Source organism: Trematomus bernacchii, unplaced genomic scaffold, assembly GCF_902827165.1.
Source record: "Trematomus bernacchii unplaced genomic scaffold, fTreBer1.1, whole genome shotgun sequence".
Lineage (NCBI taxonomy): Eukaryota > Metazoa > Chordata > Actinopteri > Perciformes > Nototheniidae > Trematomus > Trematomus bernacchii.
In genome coordinates, this window is record NW_022987812.1 from 366826 (window position 1) to 386957 (window position 20132).

The following is a 20132-nucleotide window of genomic DNA, read 5'->3' on the forward strand; positions in this document are numbered from 1 at the left end:
TGGCTCTTAGTGAGTCCCAGTGTCCCTACAGTCAACACAGTCTCACTCCCTGATAGTCCAATAGCGACGCTTGGTCAGGGTCCTTTGGCGTGCAGTTGTGACGCACCAAGTCTTTTTCAGCTTCATAAACGGACGCAAAGAGCTTTCAACTGATTGCAATGTATTCCCATCGGCGGCGGTATTTGACGCTCAGGGAAGCACCACATCGGTCCATGTCGGCGGCAGTTAAAGGCAATGTGAGTGTCCATTCCCATTGGATAACGGAACATTTTACACCCGGAAGTAAGTATTCTCCTTACTGTCGATTGATTTTACAGTGATATCTGCACTACTCATCAACTCAACAGATTATCCTTGTTAATTACACAACATTGATTGGTTTAAATCAGTGTTGTAGTCAAGTCACCAATTCACGAGTCCAAGTCACTCTCGAGTCACCACTCTTCGAGTCCGAGTCCAAGTCCGAGTCACCAAGGGAGAGTCGTAGTCGAGTCCGAGTCCAAGTCCGAGTCACCCAAGGAGTGTCCGAGTCGAGTCCGAGTCATCATTACCTGTGTTCGAGTCCGAGTCCAAGTCCGAGTCACCTAGGGAGAGTCGTAGTCGAGTCCGAGTCCAAGTCCGAGTCACCCAAGGAGTGTCCGAGTCGAGTCCGAGTCCGAGTCATCATTACCTGTGTTCGAGTCCGAGTCCAAGTCCGAGTCACCCAAGGAGTGTCCGAGTCGAGTCCGAGTCCGAGTCATCATTACCTGTGTTCGAGTCCGAGTCCAAGTCCGAGTCACCCAAGGAGTGTCCGAGTCGAGTCCGAGTCCGAGTCATCATTACCTGTGTTCGAGTCAGAGTCCAAGTCCGAGTCACCCAAGGAGTGTCCAAGTCAAGTCCGAGTCACAAGTCTTCATGTATTAATCTTCGTGGATATATGTGTTGAAATGTAGCTGCTCCTCTACATTGCTTTTATCCTGTCATGTTATACTAATCTGTCTATTGAACTGCTGTGAAGCCAGTTTGGCTACAAGTCTTGTAATAGTACTATACAAATATAAAGCTTATTACTAATATTAATATTATTATTATTGTAAATGACCTATAATATGTCTAACTATATTTAAAATGAGTTACCTTTTAGAGAAGTGATTATATTTGTAAGCCAATATTTTCCTATGGTAAAGTTTTCGTTTTGCACTTTTATTTTGATAGTAATAAGATCGGGACTCTTATTTTGAAGGAACTTTTACCGGTTAAATCGGTTTACTGATAAAGATTAAGCCCCAGAAAGCACATGGCTACTTAATATGTAGAATGACGTCATTCTGCATATTAAGTAGCCATGTGCTTTCGTGTTATCGGCTGAATCTTTATTTATTGATTAGATCACGTTACTCTGATGATAGTGTTCAAGACAGCCTATATGTCTGAACTCGATCCTTAGAGTAATGTGTTATGGAGCCTTCTCTTCTCTTCAATATTTTTTCCACATAACGAGCATTTTGCGCTGCTCTTTTCCAATGTGGAAGCAGAATGTGTGAAAGCATACAGCACGATGCGGGGTGTGTCTCTAGACATCTTTAGACTGGAATAGCGGGGCCCAGTACGTGAACTCGCCTCGCAGGTGCACACGCAGGGATAGAGGACATCAGACTCCAGAGAAAACTTGCTCGAGTCCGAGTCCAAGTCGGAGCGTCAATGTACGAGTCCGAGTCACCGTGGGGGGGAACATTCACGAGTCCGAGTCCAAGTCATCGTGCGCGAGAATTCACGAGTCCAAGTCCGAGTCGCGTCAATCAATGCGCGAGTCCGAGTAGAGTCACGAGTCCCGAAAATCGGCACTCCAGTCCGACTCGAGTCCGAGTCCAGGACTCGAGTACTCCATCTCTGGTTTAAATTGTGTACAATGCTTTTGTGTTTTTCCCCTTCGATTCGGAGAAACAAATATTTTTTCGGAGTTTAGGATGGCAGAAGACACTACACTACCCAGAATCCTCAGCTATCGTTTGGGACTACACCATGTGCTTTGCTTGACAAACCCGTGATTAGTCCTCAAGCTCTGTGATTGGTTGACCTCCAACTGCATTCCATATGAAAAAAAACGTTTCGTAAAAGATAAAATCATACTTTATTCAGCAGTGCTTGCTTTACTCTTTGAAAGTCATCACATGAATGCATTGTAATGAATGGTTTGGCTGCATTAAACATTACACATCTGTCGTAGTTCTTTATTTATCTACAGAGATCGGGCTCAGAATAGACCGGAAACTATTCTTTTACCGTTCTGTTTTAATTTCACAATAAAGTTAGTAGTAATATTTAGTTTTGATATTATTGTTTTTTATTAACTATAGACCGCTGGGTCATGTTAAGACCTTCTTTTCTGTGTTGCTGTGGGTTTTTTACATCGCTTTTGTGTTACAAATATCAAAACAATAACAGAATATATCCGTCGTAAACTAAACCAGAAACAGCAGTATATTTTATTTTGTTAACACTGTAAACTTGACAGCTTTTTAACCCGCACCTCCTACTGGTTAAAGCACGTTATTACACGTTTAGAGTAATGCAATGCAGGTAGATTGGGTTGCTTTTTAATGACTGTTTTAAAATGCCTTTTTCGTAATGTCTTTCATTTTTGTAAAGCACTTTTGAATGTGTTATATTTGATGAAAACATTTAAATATTAAGAGTACATACAAAATAGTGGGAAAGTAGAAGGTCAATGATAGAAATATAGAATAGAAAATATCAAGAAGATACTGTAAATGGTATCTAGAATAAAACAGTTTAGTGCCGGATGTATAAAGATATTAATAGGAGGATGTGTAAAACAGACAAACTAATTAGGCTTTATTTAAACATTAAATAATACTTTAGGTTAAGGTCTTCTTTTAAATACATGTAAGCAAAAAGCTTTGGTGGCATCTACAGATAAATATTAAGCCTGACAAAGTACTTAACGTCTAATATATTGCATGGTTTGTTTTGGGACTTGACAATCAACTTTCCTGCAATGTTAACTATGTTGAAGCACTTATTTTAACTGATATTATACATAGTTATTATACTCTTATAAGATGTATGTAGATAGAATAAGAAATGTGCAGAATATGACAGTTTAATGGTGGAGGTACACACATATTGATAGATCTCTTGTTGAGGAACCTATGACCCAAGTGTGTCATCATTGCATAACTACAGCGTAGTTGTGTATATGATATGTCAATAAACCTTTGAAAATCTTGAAATCTTGAAAGGGATGTGCAAAATAGCCATTATATACAGTTTTTGATGAACGATTAGAGAATAACGAGTAATGAATATGCTTTATAGGGATCTGCAGATACATTTGTTGTCTTCTCAAGCACCAACTACCAAATATCTCGCCTGATTGTTGGCACTTGACAATCACCTTCACTGAACTTTACTCAGGTGTAACTAAAGTCTGATTTAAGGGTTGTTTATATTTCACATCATTAATCCAAATCTGGAAAGTAACTAAAAATACCAGGTTAACCTTAAAGAAAGCCCTCAGGATTATAAAAGACCCCCATCACCCCAGCCACAAACTGTTCTGTCTGCTGCCGTCTGGCAGGCGGTACCGCAGCATCCGGACTAAAACCACCAGACTCAGGGACAGCTTCATCCCACAGGGCAGAAGACTATTAAACACCTGAACTTTGAAACAACATCCATAACATTCATCTGGCTGCTAATTAGAAATTATTTATCTCATATATCATATTCAATCACTTGTATATAGACTCTTATTGCACTATTTCACTTTTACAGCGAGTCCTGTTTTGGATAGTGTGCCGTCGATGGGTTTCATTCCAATTCAAAGTGCTGTTTGACGCTCGGTCTAAACTTTGCGCACTGCCACTCCAACATCCAATCACAGAGCTTGAGGACTAATCACGGGGTTTGTCAAACAAAGCACATGGTGTAGTCCGACAGCTGAGGATTCTGGGTAGTGTAGTGTCTTCTGCCATCCTAAACTCCGAACAAATATTTGTTTCTCCGAATCGAAGGGGAAAAATACAAACGCATTGTACACAATTTAAACCAATCAATGTTGTGTAATTAACAAGGATAATCTGGTGTTTTTGAGTTGATGAGTAGTGCAGATATCACTGTAAAATCAATCGACAGTAAAGAGAATACTTACTTCCGGGTGTAAAATTCTCCGTTATCCAATGGGAATGGACGCTCACATTGCCTTTAAACAGCCGCTGGGAATACATTGCAATCAGTTGAAAGCTCTTTGCGTCCGTTTATGAAGCCGAAGGAGACTCGGTGCGTCACAACTGCACGCCAAAGGACCCTGACCAAGCGTCGCTATTGGACTATCAGGGAATGAGACTGTGTTGCTGCAGTAGCCTACCATCTACAAGACACCCTGGGGGGTCACAGTAATAACCCGTCCCTTCCTCACCAAGTCATGTTGGACGGCAAATGATACCTCCTTCCACCTGTAGGGGGCTGGGCCATTAGTAATGACTAGGACATAATCTGCAGTGAGCAATCCCAGTGAGGCTGAGCAATGTGCTCCTCTGATGTTCAGAGCTCACCCTACAGTCCCCTTTAAAACATGGAAAAAGTACACTGCACACTGAATTCAGATTATTTATCTTTATCTCGATATGGACATAAACGCGAGTGAAGTCTAATCTGACAGGACGGAGACACGCAGCTCCTCCGGCTGTGATGCAGCGGGAGCAAAACACACACTTCAAGTCAGATCATCACCCTTAGCTATTTTAATTACCTCTCAAACTAAACTAGTTATAAATATGTTTATTTTTACTGTCGGGTCACTCATTACTGGATCAGCTGCTGCATGAGACAGACACTGACGCTGTCAGAAGAGAGGAAAGAGAGAGGCTCCGTGTATTTTCTTATTATATATCATTATATAGAGTCGTTATTCATTTGTTTTAAAGCTTAATAAATAACAAAGAAGACCTTTGACCGGCACTTTTATCATTTTGTCCGGAAGATTTAAACTTTAACACACGTTGACCGGCGAAAAACTCTGCCCGGTTTCGTCGGCCCCCACCGCGGAGAATACACAGAAGTGCAGCCATGACAACCATTCTTCTTCGCTGCTTTTGTGGAGGAAGTTGCTGCTTTTGTGGAGGGAGTTACAGCGCCACGTACAGGCTCGGCATATGTACTGCAGCTTTTCCAGCGGTTGGATGTAAACGGAGCTGTCTCGTGGAGCTTGACACAATCCGGTGTATATTGCGTGTGGGCGGAAGCTTTTTTGCGGTTGCGTTTGCGTTACTCCGATGCGTTTTGCCGTATGCGTTCCCGTGGAGCCGGGGCCTGAGTCAGCAGCTAACCTACACTGTGGAAAACAGCCGGGGTTTATCCATGACTCCCCGTCCTGAGATATCTGACAGTTTGGCAGGACAAACCTCATTCCAAACAGAATTGGCCGTTTCCTGGGTAAACATAGCACTCAAGGACTCACTGCCATTTCAGACACAACTGATGACTTTCTGGTCATTCCTCTGATCCATCCCCTCCCCAACACTGGCTTTTAGCATCACCCACTTGTATTACATATCTCCAATGTCCCACCAGGAGAAACTCGTTAATATAGCATTGGTGGTTCAGTGGTAGAGTTCTCGCCTGGACGCCGGGTCCGATTCCCAGCCAATGCAGCAGAGGGTTTTACTGCCGCAGTGGCGCAGTCTGTAGGAATTTGTGTTGGGAACCGAAGGGTCGCCGGTTGGAGTCCCAATCGGACCAAAATTATACGGAGTGTAGACTGGTTCCTGGAGAGGTGCCAGTTCACCTCCTGCCCTTGAGCAAGGCACATCACAGTGTTTCCCCTATATACAAATAGCGGCGGCGCAGCTATTTTTTTTAATTAAAATAATAATAAGTGCTCATCCTAATTTTTGGCCTTGATGTAACAACATTCATAATTAAGTAAATGTAACACCCTTTTCACCCCGGTTACACTTTTCATTTGCCCTGTACGATGGGCGCTGTAAGTGATGAAAGTGGGGGATGTTGGCTTATCAGGCGCCCGCAGCTCACAGCCAAAGTGCGAGCGTGGGAGCGAGAGAGCGAGCGAGGGAGAGAGAGGGCGCACCGGTACCGGCGCTGTTGTTATTAGAATCTGGTGCTAGCTGCGCTAACGGATATAAGAAGTAGATGTTTCTACAACCAGGGTGGAGGAGAGCTCTCCTGTCAGACTGAGAGGCTCAGTGAGCTAAAGGACTCTCTGAGGGTTTAGATTTTAGTCTCAGTTATCTCAGTGGCTCTCAAACAAATATGTGTTTACAAATTATGTAAACACATATTTCCAAGGCACTCCTTTATAATTATTAGGATCAATAAAAACAGGTTTGAAATCATTCCAGTGTATACTATAGGACAGTAAACCAGACATATCGTTTAAAGTTGGAGAGATACAAAAATATGCATAAATAAATAAATGTTAACTGGTAAAATAAGATATGAAAGAACAACAAAAATAAAATAAGTGACATTTATTTGTTATTGGCTCTGGGTTATTGGTTATGTTCACATACTTATTGATTATTAAAATGTAAACTGATCTTTTTCAGATGGGTGTTTAGAGTTGTACCCCCGAGATCAGGTCTCTAGTCATTTTGTGCTCAAAGTGCACCAGATTGAAGCATTTCACTTTAAAATGGGCATACCCCCGGACCCCCCAATTAAAACATGTTCATAAAATACTGAATACATTTGAAGCCATTTTGACGTATATTACCTATGTCAATAAGTTTCTGTTTTTGTAGTGTATTTGTCTTTTGTAGAGATTTTTCATTTATTCTTTATATATAAAATCTCGCCTAGGGCAGCAAATTGGCTAGACACATAGAAACAAATTGGCGGGGGCGCACTTCGCACGCGCACACACTAAAAAAAAATCCACGCGCTCCGCGCTCACATTATGCTAGGCCCACGTGCCTTAGCAACGCTGCTATGACTCCATCCTAGGGGAAACACTGCAGCACCCCCAACTGCTCCCTGGCGCTGGACAGACTGGCTGTCTGTTTTGTTCAGACCTCTCTCATCGTCCTGTGTGTGTATTGTACTGTCTGTTACCACAACCGAGTGAACAACTGAGCTGAATTTCCCCTTTGGGATGAAATAAAGCGTCTTCTCCTTCTTAATAACATCGGCTGCTAATCATAATGACGTTGGATAGTGTCAGTGTGGTCGGACTCTCAAAGCACAGCAGTCTCTTTTCCTAAATCCTGATGAATCCTCCTATCATTAACCCAAATATGTTTTGGACAATTTTACCGAAACCCAAACTTTCTAATCCAGGAAAGGTAATTGGATTCCTAAAATGCTGATCTATAAAGGTTCTACTACCCCTCACCTGGGACCAACATGGTGACCTTGCCAGAAACTAGTGACCCTGACCTCTCTGCTTTCAGGGGTACCTCAACCCTGACACCATGTGGAGGTGATGGTTCTCTGAGGGGGATATCAGGAGTCTAAAAACATGATGCATGGCTGTGAAAAATAAAATAAAATAAATGTATATATATAGTTATATTTTGGTACACTCTTTTTTAAAGACCTACCTTCAGGGTCTGATGGGAATTTTGATAATTCCTCTTCTAGATCATTCCTCGGGATCTTCTTCAAAACGTCTCTGGTCACTTTAATGGTGTTTATGTCGTAGTCCCGAAGCATCAGATCCACTGTGTCCCCTCGGTCTGCTTTCTCTAGTTCACTCTTTGGGATTCCTGGGAATCCTAGGACCTTCCCCTGCAGGTACCACTTCAAGTCTTTAAAGTCATCTTCCCCCAAATCTTTTAAAGTTTTGAATAGGACTTCTCTAGGTGTCTCCATCTTTTCTCCCTGCAGAGCAAAGATACAGAGAAAGAACATCTTTATCTTACAGAACTATATATTGTTTTATTGTATTTTTGTACTTTTGAAAACCACAACAGGCCTTGAGGATCCAAAGAACAGCTGCCATGTGACTTTGGATGGCTTCAATTCAGATGTCGAGTTAGTAAATACCCTAATCGTTTCTAAACTTGTTTTAATACCTTAGACTTCACGAAAGACATTCAGGAAGTCAATCCTAAACTTGAAGACAGTCAGCACAGTCAGTTCTGTCTTTTCCTTTAATGTCTTGGTTTGGTAACGTGTCTTTAAAGAGCAGAAACTGTCTCAGTCAGATCATAAAGTGGTCTAGCAGACTGATTGGTGTGTCTCAGCTAAACCTGGAGCCCCTGCTCATCAGAAAAAAAATCTCCATGGAGAAAAGCCATGACTGTGAGAACAGCAAACACTGAGTGCAGAAAAGCTGAACGCAGGTGGAGAAAAACAAATCTCCAAGTTTACTTCGAAATATATAAAGAGAGACTCTGCGTCTATAATCAGGAAATAAAAAAGGCACGACAGTCTTTCTTTTCTGACATCATTACCAAAAATAAAGACAACTCACGTGCCTTGTTTGCTACCGTCGACAGACTAACAAACCCCCCAGTGTCAGTAGCTTCAGAATGTCTATCCACCAGGGCCTGCAATGACTTTGCCTTCTTCACTGACAAAATCATGCAAATTAGACAAGCAGTCAGTGCCTCTGCATCAGGTACAGCAAATGTGTTGTCCCTGTGTCCACCTAAAGTCAATCCAGACATTATGACACGTCTGAAAAATGCTAATGACCTGGAAGACATTATTCAACATCTGAAATCCTCCTCCTGTAGCCTCGATATTATTCCGACAGGATTTTTCAAAACTGTTTTTCACTGCATGGCCTCAGATATACTACACATAGTAAACAAGTCTCTTCAATCAGGTGTATTTCCACAGGCCCTGAAAACTGCAGTAATTAAACCGCTCCTAAAAAAGCATAACTTAGACACAACCGTAATGAATAATTACAGGCCAATATCAAACCTTCCTTTTTTAAGTAAATTGATTGAAAAAGTTGTCTTTCAACAGTTGAGTCATTTCATGTTTTTAAATGACGGTTTTGATGCGTTTCAGTCGGGCTTTAGACCTAACCACAGCACTGAGACTGCACTTGTAAAGGTCTTAAATGACATTAATTTAAACACAGACAGTGGCAGAATATCAGTTTTAGTATTATTAGATCTCAGCGCTGCATTTGACACTGTTGACCACAAAATATTGCTAGACCGTCTAGAAAACTGGGTGGGAGTTTCAGGAACAGCTCTAAACTGGTTTAGTACCTACTTAAAGGACAGAAAAAACGTTGTCTCAATAGGCAACTACACATTAACTTTGATAAATATGTCATGCGGGGTTCCTCAAGGCTCCATCTTAGGACCTTTGCTTTTTAATATTTATATGCTACCTCTGGCTGAAATTATTAAAAAGAGCGATCTAAGCTATCACATCTATGCAGACGACACCCAGATTTATTTTAAAATTACACCGGGAGACTACTCTCCGATTAGAACACTGAGCAAGTGCATTGAGCACATTACTGACTGGATGACTCAGAACTTTCTCCAACTGAACAAACAAAAAACTGAGATCATTGTTTTTGGAGGAAAGAAGGACCGATCAAAAGTAATCACAGAGCTTCAGACGGCAGACTACAAAACCACTAATAAAGCCAGAAATCTAGGTGTAGTGATGGACTCAGACCTGAATTTACCTGCTTTTATTTTCAGTAGACTCGACTACTGCAATAGTGTATTCACAGGGCTGACAAAAAAATCCTTCAGAACGCTGCTGCACGTGTCCTCACTAACACTAAAAGAGTGGATCACATCAGTCCAGTTCTGAAATCTTTACATTGGCTTCCAGTCGGCCAAAGAATTGATTGCTAATTTAGTACTATTGCTAGTTTTTAAATCATTACATGGTTTAGGACCAAAGTATATTGATGAACTCCTACACAATTACGAGCCATCAAGGTGCCTCAGGTCTTCTGGGACGGGTCTGCTATCGGCTCCGAGAGTAACAACAAAACATGGAGAGGCAGCTTTTAGCTGTTATGACACTCTGGAACAAACTGCCTGAATCGTGCACGTCCGCAGAAACGCTTACCATTTTTAAATCAAGACTAAAAACATATCTCTTTGCCGCTGCTTTTAATTGAGCTGCTCATATTCAAACTACAGTATGCCTTTTAAACATGTATTGTATACCTGTGGTGTTTATTTGTATTATAAATGCCATTATAAAATGTGTTTTTACTGTATTTATTCATAAAAAGTATTTTCATTTGTTTTGCAAAGCACTTTGAATTGTCGCGTACAGAAAAGTGCTATATAAATGTGCCTTGCCTTGCCTTGCCTTGCCTTGCCTTGCCTTGCCTTGCCTTGCCTTGCCTTGCCTTGCCTTGCCTTGCCTTGCCTTGCCTTGCCTTGCCTTGCCTTGCCTTGCCTTGCCTTGCCTTGCCTTGCCTTGCCTTGCCTTGCCTTGCCTTGCCTTGCCTTGCCTTGCCTTGCCTTGCCTTGCCTTGCCTTGCCTTGCCTTGCCTTGCCTTGCCTTGCCTTGCCTTGCCTTGCCTTGCCTTGCCTTGCCTTGCCTTGCCTTGCCTTGCCTTGCCTTGCCTGCCTTGCCTTGCCTTGCCTTGCCTTGCCTTGCCTTGCCTTGCCTTGCCTTGCCTTGCCTTGCCTTGCCTTGCCTTGCCTTGCCTTGCCTTGCCTTGCCTTGCCTTGCCTTGCCTTGCCTTGCCTTGCCTTGCCTTGCCTTGCCTTGCCTTACAGAGGCTGTCTAACTCCATGTTCAATGAAGACTCCTGATGGAGGAACATCAGAAAAAAAGCTGGAAAACTTAATAAAACGTAATCCTTCTAATCTCAATGTTCCTCACAGCAGTGCATGAAAGGGAAGTAGTTGATATTGTAACGAAATGTAAAAACAAAAAATCTACCGATTGTGATGACATTGACATGACTGTATTAAAAAAGGTTATAGATGTTATTTCAAAACCATTCACACACATACTTATCATTCCAAACTGGTGCATTTCCTAACAAAATGAAAATAGCAAAAGTCATACCTTTGTTCAAAGCTGGGAACAAACTTCACTTCACAAACTACAGACCTGTCTCACTTCTACCACAATTCTCAAACATTCTTGAAAAGCTTTTCAATAACAGTCTGGACAATTTCATAGAAAAACACAAACTTCTCACCGAAAGTCAATATGGATTCAGAGCCAATAGATCAACATCGATGGCTTTAATAGACTCACTTGAAGAAATTACTAGCTCAATTGAAATATTGGAATATTCATTGACCTAAAAAAAGCATTTGACACAATTAATCATGACATATTAATAAAACAACTGGAACGTTATGGAATCAGGGGTGTAGTTTTGGAATGGAGTTATTTAACCAACAGTTTGTGAAGCTGGGAGAGTGTTGGTCTTCATATTTGGACATTACATGCGGTGTCCCCCAGGGGTCAGTATTGGGGCCGAAACTATTTATTATGTATATTACATTACATTACATTACATGTCACTTGTTAGACGCTTTTATCCAAAGCGACTTACATACTCAATACTGTGGACAATCCCCACAGGAGCAATTTGGGGTGAAGTGTCTCAGGGACACAACGACATGCTGACTGCAGTGGGGTTTGAACCTGTGCTCCGCTGATCCGAACACCAACGCACAACCCACAACCCACTGCACCACACGCCTTTATTAATGAAATATGCAATGTATCGACAGTACTCAAGTTTGTTTCGTTCGCTGATGACCCTAATATCTTTTGTTCTGGGGACAATGTACAGCTACTATTGGAAGAGATCACAGCTGAAATATGCAAACTAAAGTTATGGCTAAACAGTAATAAGTTATCATTAAACTTGAATAAAACAACATTAATCATATTTGGAAATAGCAATACACAAGCATCCATTAAGATAGATGGGATTTTCATTGAGAGAGTTAAAGAACATAAATTCCTTGGAATCTCAATTGATGAGAAACTGAGCTGGAAACTTCACATAAAACATATTCATTCCAAAGTCTCAAGAAGTATTGCAATATGAAACAATGCAAAACAGATTATTGATCATGATTCCCTCTCTTTACTTTATTGGTTTGACCTTATTTAAGTGCAGAGGTTTGGAGCAGTCATTATGAAGCTGCAACACAATCCCTATTTATTCTACAAAAGAGAGCAATAAGACGGATTAAAAATGTCGGCTATAGGGATCATACAAACCCATTATTCTTAGAGCTAAAATGATTAAAACTGTCAGATCTTGTTTAAGGCAAAACACTTTCAATGACCTGGGAATATTCAGATAATGTTCAATGAAAGGGAATTATTATTTACGGGGTTCATTTATATTCTCTAATGTTAGGGTGCGCACAACAAAGAGACGTGTTTGTGTTTGTGTTTGTGGGGTGAAGACCAGAGGCCTGTACGACGAAGCTGGTTCAACCTAACCTGGATATGTTGGAGTTAGCCGGTTGGCCTAAGCCAAAACATACGCGCTCTCGCTAAGCTGTACTACGACGCTGGTTATCAAGTGGATCGCTCAAGCCAGCCGTGTCCTATCTAGTTAGGTGCGCGTTCACATGAAAGGGGTGGTATTTGGAGCATTCGACCAATCACAAACATGGACAAGCGTACTGACAGCGCAGCGTCATACTTCCTGAATGAAAAGTGAACTTTAATATTAGTCAAATATGAAGAAGTTAAACTTTAAACATCCATGACTTAAACTCTTTATCCAGGATCAAAGCCACATAGCTGCACCTGCAAGGTGAATGCAGCTGGTAACAGAAAAAGTGTTTGAATGCGTACATTAACAGGTTTATGATATCACTGCCCCGTCTAAGACACGATCTGACTTTCATTACATTTGACTCCAGTGTTTCGTCAACTTAATGTGTTGCTTAAAATAATACTTCTGCATCCAGTATGTGACACTGTGAGTGTTGCACGGCCAGATACGGCTCAGCTGACTCAGATAAGGAAATATATGATACATTATGATGTGATATGAATGATAATGGGACACATCGACGTCTGCACTCACAGTGCCGCGGACTGTACTTAATGTTACTCTGATCCGGTTACTTATGTTGTGGCAGATATTTAAGTAAGCTTTCTTAACGCTAATATTATAATAGTCAGATTGCTCTGAAGATGGGAGGGGATATTCTATTAATTTTCACGTTCACACAGTCAGTTGATTTTTGCCGGCTGTCTTTCCTGCAACGGCAGTTTTTCTGTATTTCCTCTATCCTGTAATATGACTTGATATCTTTAAACTCCGCACACGGAGCTCTGATTGGTCAGCAGGCGGTGCTTTCACTGAGTTGATCTCTTAGCCTGCCACCTAACCTGCTCCGGAGCAGGTTAGCCGCTCAGCATAAGTTACCATGGAGATCTAGCCCGCTAAAAAGAGAACCAGCGTCGTAGGACCGGAAAGCCCGAGATTTCCCTGAATTTAGCCGCTAAGCGAAAATCCAGCTTCGTAGTACAGGCCTCTGGAGTGAGGAGCTAAAGGGATGTCCAAACATCAAACTATTCAAAAAGAGGTACAAAGACACAATTCTCACAAGGTACACGGATGAAATTGTGTATGTATGTATTTGTATGTGTACATATATGTATATATAAATATATAGAGACCTAACTTGCCTGTATATATAGATATATATTATATGAATGATTATATCAATTATTCAAGATTATAAGTATACATTTATATTGTATGTTAACATATATTAAGATGTCATTTTTTTCTTCTCAATAGTTAATAATTTAGATTTTGGGAGAAGGGGTCGGATTAAATAAGTGTAAACTTCTTCCGACCCCTTTTCGGAATGAGCTAAAGCTAGTTGTTTATTGATATCAGACAATGATACGACAGATTATTCAATGATTAATTAAATGTTTCGTTTTGTTATTGCACTCATTTGTATAGTATCGTATCATGTCTGTATCACCTTTTTTTCATTTGTATTTTTCTTTAGTTTTACACGGTCGAAAAAAATAAATAAACTAAACTCCCACCCCCTGCAACCTGAGCTTCAGCTTCTTCCATCGGGCCGGAGGTTAATCTCCCTAAAGGTGTAGAACCAAGAGATTTAAAAACAGCTTTCTGGATGTTCTGGAGCCAGAGGGACTTTTTAAAGATGTGTCTGTTGTCTATATTGTATGAAGCATGTGCTACAATGGATACCTTTTCTTACTTCTGCAAACCAAGTTGACCTACTGCTACAAATAAGTACCATGAGAGAAATAAGAGAGTGACTCAGCCGGCGACCACACACCTGGTTCTGGTCTCTGGCAGTAAGCTGGTTACTGGGTCCAGGTCCAGGTTCAGGTTCAGGTTCAGGTCCAGGTTCAGGTCCAGGTCCAGGACCAGGTTCAGGACGAGGTCCAGGTTCAGGTCCGGGTCCAGGTTCAGGTCCAGGTTCAGGACGAGGTCCAGGTCCAGGTCCAGGTCCAGGTCCAGGTTCAGGTCCGGGTCCAGGTTCAGGTCCAGGTCCAGGTCCAGCAGGATGTGGTGTTTGCTCTGGGCTGGAACACAACACACAGAGCTTTGAGTGAATAATGAGTGCTGAGCTGTGACATGGAGAAGAGTGATGGACAGGTGGTGATCTCACCTCTGAGCTTTGGTCTGGCTGTCATGTTCCCCAGAGCCTTTAGAGGGGGGGGCTTCCTCCTCTCTGTCCTCACTCTGATCCATAGCAGAGCCCCCACCTTCACACAAACACAACAACATGCTCATTCATTACCACAAGCTTTACATCACAGGTAGCCCCTCCTCTCAGATATTCAGGAACCTTGTTGGAGCCTCAACAGGACCTGATCAGCCCAGAATGTTCCCCACAGCCCCAGAACCACACAGAAACCCAGTGTGTTGACCCATAAATATGTGTTAGTGTGTCACAGTTTATCACAGCACACACAAGCAGTCACTTCAATGTACATCCACAGGTAATTTACAGCCCTGCCCCCCACTAAATATCCCACACAACTGAACTGCGCTGAGTAACCATTCAATAAAACGTCTTTAAAACATCATTGTTTGGCTAAATATATGTACGTTAATACACAGACCCGGCGTCATGGGCCAGGTCAATTTTTTTATTTTGCTATGAAATGTCCATCCTTTAGCAGCCCAGGCCCAGCTCCCATTCTAAACACTCGTGATCTTGGAGATTTTGGTTGTATAGTTCCAGAGGACCTTGGCGTGGATACACCAAAACAGGAAGTCCTGGATAGTTTTCCATCTCGGCTGTTCTCCGGTGCTCATGGTACCAAAACCGAACCTGGCTTGAATACTCCGTGAAAGGCGATGCTGCGTACTGTTTCCCATGCAGAAAGTTTAAGGCTCATCATCATGACGCATCGTTCACCGTAAAAGGCTTCAAAGACTGGAAGCACGCCTTACAAAAGGACACGGGTGTTAGCAAACACAGCTCTTCTAAGGAACATTTAGTGTGTGAGAAATTGTGGAGAGAAAAACAAATGCGCATCGAGACTGGTCAGGAAATCACAACTCTTGTCAACAAAGATCAGCTGGCTCGTAACAGATATTACGTGGGCTGCATTATTGACATTGTGACTTTTCTCTCTACCAGCAATCTTCCTTTCCGAGGTGACCACGACTCTTTAGAGTGTATGTCCAAGTCTGGTAGTGGGTTCTTTTTGTCATTGTTGGAGTATACCAAAAAGACCCAGAACTCGCGAAAATTGCCCCCACCATTCCCAAAAATGCTACCTACATAAGCCATGATATACAAAACGACATAATTGACCTGATGAGCAAACTTGTAAGGGAGCATATTGCTGAGGAAATAGGCGACTCCTTTCACACTGTCAACATGGAGGGACAGGCTGTGAAAACATTTCAATTGTACTGCGTTTTGTTGATGAGAACTATGTCAAAAGAAAGGCTCTTGACAATCGCCACAGCAGTTGCAGGTGATGCAAAAACCCTCACACAGACACTCATTGATGAAATACGCAAAGTTGGCCTGAGCACAGACAACATTCTCGTCCAGGTATACGATGGGGCAAGTCTTATGTCGGGGAGACACGGTGGGGTTCAAAGAGTCCTTCAAGATGAACTGGGCAGAGAAATCCCATATGTGCACTGCTTCAACCACCAGCTGCACTTGGTCGTTGTTCACACCATGTCCGGTGAGAGAGCCATTGAGGATTTATTCAACATCTGTAATGTCTTCTACAAGTTCACACGAAAGCCCAACGTTGCTGCACATTACCAGGGAAACACGCTGAAGCGTTTACTGGAACAGCGCTGGACAGGGCACTAAGGATGGAGGCAGCAGGCTTGCTGAGCAGAATTTTAAAGCCAAGCTTGTCAACACTGCCAAAGAGTGTGTTGAGGCCCTGCGCACCGAAAAGGTGTTCACGGAGATGTGGAGTGAGTGCGCACAGGAGAGAGAGGATGATACTATCCATCCCGGTCCCACCAAGAGAAGGCGAACTCTTAACACAACTTTGGAGGATTATGTTGTTGAAGAGACAGTGGGAGTGGGAACACAAGAGAACCAGCAGATGACAGAGCAACGGCGGCTGTTTTACAGCTGCATTGATGCAGTTACGGGAGAAATTGCGCGCGGCTTTGGAGAGCGAAACAGCGCACTCATGGAGGCTATTGCTTCACTCAACCCGGAAAGCAGCTTCTTCCTGGAGCCCGAAAAAGTGGAACCTTTGCTTAAACTGACTGGAACCACGCTCGTTGATGCTGAGCTCATTGTGGCCAAAAAGCTGATTCTGAAACACGTGGACAGCTTCACACCAGAGCATGGGAAATGGACATTGAAAAACGTACTTGGTCATCTCCACACGACGCTTGAGGCAATGCCAAGTGTTCTCACCGCATTTAAGGTTTCACTTACCTTTGGAGCTTCCACAGCTTTATGTGAGAACTCTTTTTCCACATTGAAAAACGTTTTCAGTGAGCACCGAAGAAGCATGTCTCACACTCGTGTGGCAGTAGCCGCAGAGGGGAGGATAGGTGAATGTATTTGTTAAAGTTGATTTGATTACACCATTCACAATTCCGACAACACCACCTTGGGAGTTTCACCCAAGGAAATATGAACAGGTTTTCAGTTATAGAGAGGACACATAGGTTTGAATACTAATGAAGCAGGAGACGTGGTTTCAATTGATCAAAAATATACAATTTTCTTTAGTACAAGTGAATAGTTCAAATGCAGTTCAAAACAGTCGCACAGGGCGGTAACACAAAGGGACAAAATGAATTAGGGGCTGAGGCTTACCAGTGGGGGGATAGGGTCGACGAGTGAGTGGAAGGATCCCCAAACAAACCAAACTTAAATCCCCCCAGTCATACGTGCAGGAAATCAAATCCCGGGGGAGCACATCACCGACAGAAGGAGGGAGGAAGACCACCACCTTGGACACCAGCACCACCAGCTTCAGCTCTCAGTAACTACGTTGGGAAACAAAGAGAGACACGCAGTTAATGGGGGCAAAACACACACAGTATAAAATATGTTCTCATAAACAGATGATAACAACTTGTGTGAACATTTAAAATAAAACAAATCACAAGAGAAAAGGTTCAGTCAAACAAAATAAACAAACTAGTTTAAATCATGTTGGCCAAAGTAAGGACAAGTTATAGAGGTTGTGACGTTACTGCCGATAAACACACTTTCTCCGGTGAAGCAAAACAGCAGATGTCCCTTAAACATTGGATTGGATTAAATACAAATACAGCGTTAATATCAATAAAAGTAATGAGGTGGATTGACTAAATAGATCGCCGTACAGCGCACATACCGATCAGGCTTTCCTATCGATGACGCCGAGAGGGGAGAGCTTCACGCTCTTTATGGCAGTGTTGACAGGCTGCACCCGGAGGACCCTCCACTAGGTGAGGTAAAGCAGAGCGAAGTATCAATACGCTGGCACATTGCAGAACCTTTGATACATGCTTCAAACCCTGGACTTCCTAATAAGCAGTGCTTCGAAGCTTGCTTCAAATCACGTGACATATGATATAATCAGCAAACTGCTTTCATTTCCTGAATGAATCAACTCACTGGTTCGCCGTCCAATCAGGTGATTCAATGCACTGCCTCGTCTCGAGTCTGACAGGTGACAGGTTGAGACAGTTTCAAATGTGAGCGCTTCAACACTTTATAACGGCTCTAAACAATGCGCAATGTGTGGGTTGTTGTAGTAGTTTGCATTTGTATGGATCATTATAGAGCAAGCCAGGAAGAAAGATAGGTCGTTGTGAAACAAAAAGTCAATTATCAGTATTCAAATAAAAATATGTAGTTGAAAGAATAGATGGCCCAGTGGATAGGGCCGGCGGCCCGCTATGCGGCGATGTCCTCCGGGCAACTGGTTCAAATCCTGGAGTGGACGAACTTTTAATCATTGCCCGCTTTTCAACTTTAATACTATAACTGATAAAAAGTAAATAAAATAAAAATAATAATTACCTCAATAAAGATCTTTGAGTGTTCCCCATCCCACATAATCACCCCCTGCCATAATTACACAAGCACACCCAACCAATGCCACATTGTCGTGTGTGTGTGTGTGTGTGTGTGAGTGTGTGTGTGTGTGTGTGTGTGTGTGTGTGTGTGTGTGTGTGTGTGTGTGTGTGTGGTGTGTGTGTGCATCAAATATGTTTCAAGGCAATGATACGTTAAACCCACTGCAGCCTTGCACTTCGCCAGGAGAGGTCGCTGTAACTGAAGCTTCGAGAAATGAACCTATTTCCGATACAATTGTCCAAGTGGTTCGATGCTTCATTCAAAGCTTCATTTGCCCATCACTAAGAACCTTTCCTGAAGCGAGCAATGCTACTGCAACATACCTGCACCGGTGGCGGAAGCAAACACGGCAAACACGCAAGTGGGGTCTGTGTCAGTGTGGTCATGTTGTCTGTGTGTCAGTGTGGTCTGTGGTTCTGTGTGGTCTGTGTCTGTGTGTTTGTGTCTGTGTGGTCTTGTGGTCTGTGTGGTCTGTGTGGTCAGTTGGTCTGTGTGGTCAGTGTGGGTCTGTGTGGTCTGTGTGGTCAGTGTGGTCTGTGTGGTCTGTGTGGTCTGTGTGGTCTGTGTGGTCTGTGTGGTCTGTGTGGTCTGTGTGGTCTGTGTGGTCTGTGTGGTCAGTGTGGTCTGTGTGGTCAGTGTGGTCTGTGTGGTCTGTGTGGTCAGTGTGGTCTGTGTGGTCTGTGTGGTCTGTGTGGTCTGTGGTTGTGTGGTCTGTGTGGTCTGTGTGGTCAGTGTGGTCTGTGTGGTCTGTGTGGTCAGTGTGGTCTGTGTACCTACAAACAAGAGACAGCCAGCTTAGAAACCTCTGCCCTTGTTATAGGTGGTGATATGCCTCACAAGAACCAAACGAGGAGAATATGCTTTACAGGGGATTAGGACTCTCATCCTGCTACACTCGGAAAGCACATTTAATTCAACTTGGTTTCGAGAAGGACCTGACAAAAAAATGCAAGAATGAGTGGAAAGACATGTTGCTGAGGAGGTTCCATTCAATCTGGGAACGTCGGCTCCAGCTTTATTAGGCCCACCCCGAGTACACATCGTGTAAGTAAACAATCACATCACGACGTGTAGGCTAAAGCTGTTTGTGTTTCAAGCTTTAAATGTGAACAAAACTATTGGGTATTTTTCAGTGTGTTTTTTTCACTGTATGTTTGCCAATATATTTGTTTATTTGTTATTTGTTTAATTCCACTTCTTTACGCCAAGAGACACACATCTGCTTTAAAGGAGTACGTGCAAACTGATGCTTAACATGTCATTTCCTCCTGATGCTCATCCTCTGAAATTAAAACACATTTGTATATTATATTTGTATATTTTCTGGCAGTATTCTGTTTTTTGCTGCATAACTAAAGCCGTCTGATATTCTATTACATCTTTAAATGTTAACAGCCTTGACTCAATAAAGTGTTTGTTCTGGTTGTACACTATGCAACATTCTCACAGCTGTTTTGTGCAATGTAATGAAAGGTTTTAAATGACTCATAGGTGTATATATGAGTATGAGTCAGCTGCATGCTGGTTCTGCTCGACGTGTAGCGCTGCTGTTCCTCCATGCTGCTGAAGTGCTGAAGTGGGTTATTGTTGTGCCTCTGCCCTGAGCACGAAACATTTGGAGCTCAGAAAAATGTATTTTGCAAATCAATTCTATTTTGAAGATAAAAT

The 20132-nt window shown here is 42.5% G+C and overlaps 1 long non-coding RNA gene across 2 annotated transcripts in view; it reads right to left on the reverse strand.

Annotated features, from left to right (window-relative positions):
- Window positions 1-14419: 14419 nt before the first annotated feature.
- LOC117498778 overlaps window positions 14420-20132 on the reverse strand; it is a 7270-nt gene continuing 1557 nt past the window's right edge. The window contains exons 1-4 of one of the 2 annotated variants that reach the window (XR_004557600.1): window positions 17737-17821; window positions 17211-17383; window positions 14559-14655; window positions 14420-14472 (exon numbers count right to left, since the gene is read on the reverse strand). This is a non-coding gene — a long non-coding RNA (uncharacterized LOC117498778). Of the gene's footprint in view, window positions 14473-14558; window positions 14656-17210; window positions 17384-17736; window positions 17822-20132 lie in introns of those variants that run through there. The other variant, XR_004557599.1, reaches the window with a different exon arrangement.